At 48.2% G+C, this 6,490-nt stretch overlaps 1 non-coding gene across 1 annotated transcript; it reads right to left on the bottom strand.

The window, feature by feature from the left end:
• Window positions 1-3,167: 3,167 nt before the first annotated feature.
• Window positions 3,168-3,230, bottom strand: LOC142865777 (U7 small nuclear RNA). Its single transcript, XR_012915905.1, has one exon. It is a non-coding gene; the product is annotated as a U7 small nuclear RNA (small nuclear RNA).
• Window positions 3,231-6,490: the final 3,260 nt, after the last annotated feature.

The raw sequence follows: 6,490 nt of genomic DNA, 5'->3' as shown, positions 1-6,490 counted from the left end.
ATCCAGTAGCCCTCTGCGGCGTATGTCATTGTCACTTTCCGTCTATAAATGAGGAAGTAGAGAGGTGAAGCAACCCACCCAAGAACACTCCTACCTGTTGCCAAGTCACAAACTCCCCAAATTGGAATAGCTGAAAACAATAACGATTTCTAGTCATTACCATCTAATCTCTCAACCCTCCCTTTCCTCGTCCTGACCGTGTCCCGAGCTCTCTGTTAGGCTCCGAGGACAGAGGATGAAAACTCTTTAGCCCTTATCTGGCTGGAACTCCACGTTTAGTGGAGGTGGACAGAAACGAACACAATTAACCCTGTTTGTCATCGTCCTATTAACCATGACTCGTGGATGAGCAACCGCTCCAAGTGTGGGAAGCCAAACTCCCAAACGAATTCATCTGCCTCCCAGAATCCCTTAGTCCAGATCTTCTGGATGTACTCACTGGCCTTCCAGAAGCGTCTCACTCGAGCCCTTCTTCCTCACCAAGGCAGTCTCTGCCTGCCCCCGCCATAGCGACTTTTTTTTTTTTTGAGACAGAGTTTCGCTTTGTTGCCCAGGCTAGAGTGAGTGCCATGGCGTCAGCCTAGCTCACAGCAACCTCAAACTCCTGGGCTCAAGCGATCCTCCTGCCTCAGCCTCCCAAGTAGCTGTGATTTCAGGCATGCACCACCATGCCCGGCTAATTTTTTCCATATATTTTTAGTTGGCCAATTAATTTCTTTCTATTTTTAGTAGAGACAGGGTCTCGCTCTCGCTCAGGCTGGTTTCGAACTACTGACCTGGAGCGATCCTCCCGCCTCGGCCTCCAAGAGTGCTAGGATTACAGGCATGAGCTACTGCACCTGGCCTAAAACAAAGGATTTTATTACTCACAGTGCAGCAGTCTGCGTAGGCAACACGTTTGTGTTGGTTCCTCTTCCTCTCAGGTCCCACGTGGGCAATGCAGAGGGGCCCAGGTGGCCTCTGTACAGGCAGCGGTTTGCGTCACAGCTGAAGAACACTAAGCATGAGGGAATGTAAATCCCAAATGGATTTGTCCTTCACAGTGTAAGTCTATAATCTTCCTGTCTTAGTCCGTTTGGGCTGCTAGAGACAACAAGAGTTTATTTATCACAGTTCTGGAGACTGGGAGGTCCAAGATCAAGGCTCTGGTAGATTTAGTGTCTGGTGAGGGCCCATTCTTCATAGGTGGGGACTTCTTGCTGTGTCCTTACATGGTGGAAGGGACTAGCTAGCTCTCTGGGGTCTCTTTGATAAGGCCACTAATCACATCCATGGGGGCTCTACCCTCATGATCTAATCATCTCCCCAAAGGCGTCACCTCCTAATACTATTGCATTGAAGATTAAGTTTCAAAATATGAATTTTAGGGGCTCCCCTTAATACTAACACCCACCAACAAGACTGTAGTTCCTTGCATGTATGTATATACAACTGACCCTTGAACATGACGTCATGTGATCTGTGTACGTGTTCAAATGTATCTTCCTAAGAGTATAGGAACGCTGTGAGGACAGGGACTTTATTTATTTATTTTGAGACAGAGTCTCACTTTGTTGCCCAGACTAGAGTGAGTGCCATGGCATTAGTCTAGCTCACAGCAACCTCAAACTCCTGGGCTCAAGTGATCCTCCTGCCTCAGCCTCCCAAGTAGCTGGGACTACAGGCATGCGCCACCATGCCCGGCTAATTTTTTCTATATATATTAGTTGGCCAATTAATTTCTTTCTATTTATAGTAGAGACGGGTCTCACTCTTGCTCAGGCTGGTTTCAAACTCCTGACCTCGAGCAATCCGCCCACCTCAGCCTCCCAGAGCGCTAGGATTACAGGCGTGAGCCACCTCGCCTGGCAGGGACTTTATTTTATTCACGTCTCTATCTCAGTGCCTGTAACAGGGCACAGAGTGAAGGCCAGCTCACCTCCATCCTCCCTGCCTCCACCCATGGGGGCCACCAGCGTCTTTCCAGAGCAGCCCTGTCAGCTGTGGCCTCCTCACTTAACTTCCTGTCTTCACGCTCAGCTTCTGCTATCCTTCCTCCACCCAGCAAGATTCATTTGAAAAACAGAACCCAGATTATGTCATTTCCATTTAAAAAGCCTCTAATTGCTTCCCTTTCCACTTTGAACAAAAGCCAGAGTCTTTATCGCATCCCAAAATGCCTTCCATGATCCAGCTCCTGCGAGCTAGCCAGCCTGGCAGCTCCGTGTCCTGCCGCCAGGCCCATCCTCCCCTCTCTGACCCCGCATGAGCCGGGCTCTTTCCCACACTGTAGAGTCCCGCCACGCAGGGCCCTTCCCTGGCTCTCCTGGCCGGGATGTCCAGGCGTCCTTAGGATCTTAGCGGGCCCCTCCTCCTCCTCAATCTTCAGTTCTCAGCTTAAATGTTACCACCTCAGCTTCCTTAAAAAATTAAAAATAGAACTACCATATGATCCAGCAATCCCACTGCTGGGTATCCATCCAAAGGAAATGAAATCAGTATGGGGAGGAGATATCCGCACCCCCATGTTCACTGCGGCACTGTTGACAATAGCCAAGGCGTGGAATCAGCCCAAGTGCCCCTCAACAGACAAATGGGTAAAAAAAAAAAATGTGGTGTCTACATACAATGGAATACTAGTCGGCCTTTAAAAAGAAGGAAATCCTGGCCAGGCGTGGCAGCTCACGCCTGTAATTCTAGCACTCTGGGAGGCCGAGGCGGGAGGATCGCTCAAGGTCAGGAGTTCGAAACCAGCCTCAGCAAGAGCGAGACCCCATATTTACTAAAAATAGAAAATAATCGGCCAACTAAAAATATATAGAAAAAAATTAGCTGGGCATGGCGGAGGTTGCTGTGAGCTAGGCTGACGCCACGGCACTCTAGCCTGGACAACACAGTGAGACTCTGTCTCAGAAAAAAGAGAAGGAAATCCTGTCATTTGGAACAATGTGGGCACACCTGGAGGACATTATGTTAAGTGAAATAAGCCGGACACAAAGACAAATACCGCAAGATCTCACTTATAGATGGAATCTAAAAAGACTGAACCCATTGAAGTAGACAGGCCAATGGCGTTACCAGAGGCTGGTGGGCTGGGGCTGAATGGGGAAGGGGAGACGTTGGTCAAAGGGAACAACATTTCAGATAGGCAGGAGGGGCATGTTTCTTTTTTTTGGTGGCAGTGGTGGTGGGGTCTTCCAGCGGGGATGGGGAAAACCTGCTAGAGAAATTCTCAAAGAGCTGTAACACCAGGAGGGGAAGTTCTGAGAGCCACGCACAGCAGGGTGACCACAGTTAATAAGTCATTGAGTTCTTGAAAATCACTGACAGTAGATTGTAAGTGTTCTCACCACACGTGCACACAAAGACAGGTACGTGAGGCAACGCGTATTTTAAGTAGCTTGATTTAGCCATTCCACAATGTATACACGTCTCAAAATATCACGTATGCCCTGAATAGATAGAATTTTAATTTGTGAAATTGAAAAAAAAAAAAAGCATGGCTAATTGGGTAAGCAAAATGTATTATGTCAAGAAAGCAAAGGCTGGGCGCAGTGGCTCACGCCTGTAATCCTAGCACTTGGGGAGGCCGAGGTGGGCGGATCGCTCAAGGTCAGGAGTTCGAAACCACCCTGAGCAAGAGTGAGACCCTGTCTCTACTATAAATAGAAAGAAATTAATTGGCCAACTAATATATATATAAAAAATTAGCCGGGCATGGTGGCGCATGCCTGTAGTCCCAGCTACTCGGGAGGCTGAGGCAGGAGGATTGCTTAAGCCCAGGAGTTTGAGGTTGCTGTGAGCTGGGCTGATGCCAGGGCACTCACTTTAGCCCGGGCAACAAAGGGAGACTCTGTATCAAAAAATAAATAAATAAATAAATAAAAAGAAAGCAAGAAGTTGCCACCTCAGGTGGCCCTGCCTGCCTGGTCAGCCTGAAGTGGCACCCCCCTTCCCCTCCCCCACGGCCTCACTTATCCACCTTTTATATCTGGGAGCATCTTCTTCACGCCTGGGCCTGCTCGTCGCCTGTTCTCTCCCCAGAGTGTGTGATCTTCAGGAGACCCTATCTGTCTCAGGCGCTGCCGCTTCCCCTGTGCCTAGGACCATCGTACATAGTCACCAAATAGTTGCCGAGTGAAGAATGGCGAATGTCTTTATCTCCTTGTAGAATAAATGCATTTTTTCCACCACGGCCCCCTAGAGGGAGACCTCAGCATGCAGAACCCAGATTCATGGGTCCAGATTCACGTCCTGTTTTAAAAAGCGAAACTCATCTAAGCAGAGGGTAGGGCAGGGGTGACCAGAGGTTGGGGGGTTGGCATGGGGGAAGGAGGGAATGGGGAGATGTTGGTGGAAAGGTACTAAGTTTCAGACAGACAGGAGAAATAAGTTTTGAGATCTATTGCACAGCAGGGTGACGACAGCCAATGGTAATGTATCGTATATTTTGGAATTGCTAAGAGAGTAAATTTCAAATGTCTCACCACGAAATATGATAAGTGAGGTGGTGGATATGTTCATTAGTTTGATTTAACCATTCCACATTGTATGCATGTATCAAAACATCACACTGTACTTTATAAATGGGAACAATTATGATTTTTTCTTTTCAGACGGAGTGTCACTCTGTCACCCGGGCTAGAATGCCGTGGCATCAGCCTAGCTCACAGCAACGGGGTCTCGCTCTTGCCCAGGCTGGTTTTGAACTCCTGACCTCGAGCAATCCGCCCGCCTTGGCCTCCCAGAGTGCTAGGATTACAGGCATGAGCCACCATGCCCAGGCAGGATTACATACAAAGGCTATTTTAAAGGATACAAATGGGCCGGGTGCGGTGGCTCACGCCTGTAATCCTAGCACTCTGGGAGGCGGAGGCAGGCGGATTGCTCGAGGTCAGGAGTTCGAAACTAGCCTGAGCAAGACCCCGTCTCTACTAAAAATAGAAAGAAATTAATTGACCAACTAAAAATATATATACAAAAAATTAGCTGGGCATGGTGGTGCATGCCTGTAGTCCTAGCTATTCGGGAGGCTGACCTGTAGTCCCAGCTACTCGGGAGGCTGAGGCAAGAGGATCGCTTGAGCCCAGGAGATTGAGGTTGCTGTGAGCTAGGCTGACGCCATGGCACTCACTGTAGCCTGGGCAACAAAGCGAGACTCTGTGTCAAAAAAAAAAAAAAAAAAAAAAAGGATACAAATGAACAACCAGAGTAAAAGATACTTAGGGCAAGGTTTGCAACGGTCCTGGGCTTGGGTAGACGGGTGTGGAGCTGGTATGTGCCACCTTACCAGCACCTCTGTGACCAGCAACTCAGAAGCTCTCCAAACCCTGTCGTTCAGGGTCCCATTGCTTAGATGTCATTACGAATATACTCAACCATCAGCCCCAGAGATGGGGGGGGGGATGCTGAAAGTTCTAACCCGCTAATCACATGATTGGTTCCCCTGGCAACCAGCCCCCAATCTGAGGCTGTCCAGAAGGCCCCCAGGAGTTAGATGATTGGAACAAATGATGCCCCCATCACCCAGGAAATTCCAAGGGATTTAGGAGCACTGTGTCTGATGCCTGTATCACTCAGGCACTTACAAAGGTCTAGGGCTCTAGCTCAGAAACTGGGAGCAGAGATCAAATCTATATTTCTTATTATATCACAATACCTCAATGTTTAAAATTTAAAAATGAAAAGAAAATGTTAAAGGTGACCAATATATGTAGACGTCTGAAAACCGCACAAGTGTAAAAGGAAGGTGTGGGGCACGTACACCCATGTAGGCAAAACATGCGTTCACTCAGCAATGCTAAAACCTAGAAAAATCTGTACAAAGGATTTAGACATGAGATGTCATTTATTCCTGGCAGCTGCCACCCGCACTTTCCTGTCAGCAGTATTCTGAGTGTCTACATTCCTCTGGTATCTTCACACACCCAGCGTCCGACAAGTGACTCTTTGAGTTCTCGACTTTTTCTTAGGTTAGAAGACACTCTTTCAAATGTCTGGTGTCCACTTCATCTTCATGGGCTTGCGGTAAATCCTGGTCAGTAAGCACACTGCAGAGGCAACGTGGGGCCTTCCCTCCCTCTCGAAAATTCCTTTGTGCGTAAAGTGTCTCCTAACCCTTATCAGAAGTCACTTTTTTTTTTTTTTTTTATGAGACAGAGTCTCACTTTGTTGCCCAGGCTAGAGTGAGTGCTGTGGCATCAGCCTAGCTCACAGCAACCTCAAACTCCTGGGCTCAAGCGATCCTCCTGCCTCAGCCTCCCGAGTAGCTGGAACTACAGGCATGTGCCACCATGCCCGGCTAATTTTTTTAAATATGTTTTTAGTTGTCCAATTAATTTGTTTCTATTTATAGTAGAGACGTGGTCTCGCTCTTGCTCAGGCTAGTTTCGAACTCCTGACCTCGAGCAATCCGCCCGCCTCGGCCTCCCAGAGTGGTAAGATTACAGGCGTGAGCCACCGCGCCCGGCCTATTTATTGTTTTATCTTTCACAGTTAGACCTCTGAACCA

This window comes from Microcebus murinus, chromosome 32, assembly GCF_040939455.1.
Source record: "Microcebus murinus isolate Inina chromosome 32, M.murinus_Inina_mat1.0, whole genome shotgun sequence".
NCBI classification, from domain to species: Eukaryota; Metazoa; Chordata; class Mammalia; order Primates; family Cheirogaleidae; genus Microcebus; species Microcebus murinus.
The sequence above is the reverse complement of the archived record's forward strand: the minus strand, read 5'-3'. Positions and strand labels throughout refer to the sequence as shown.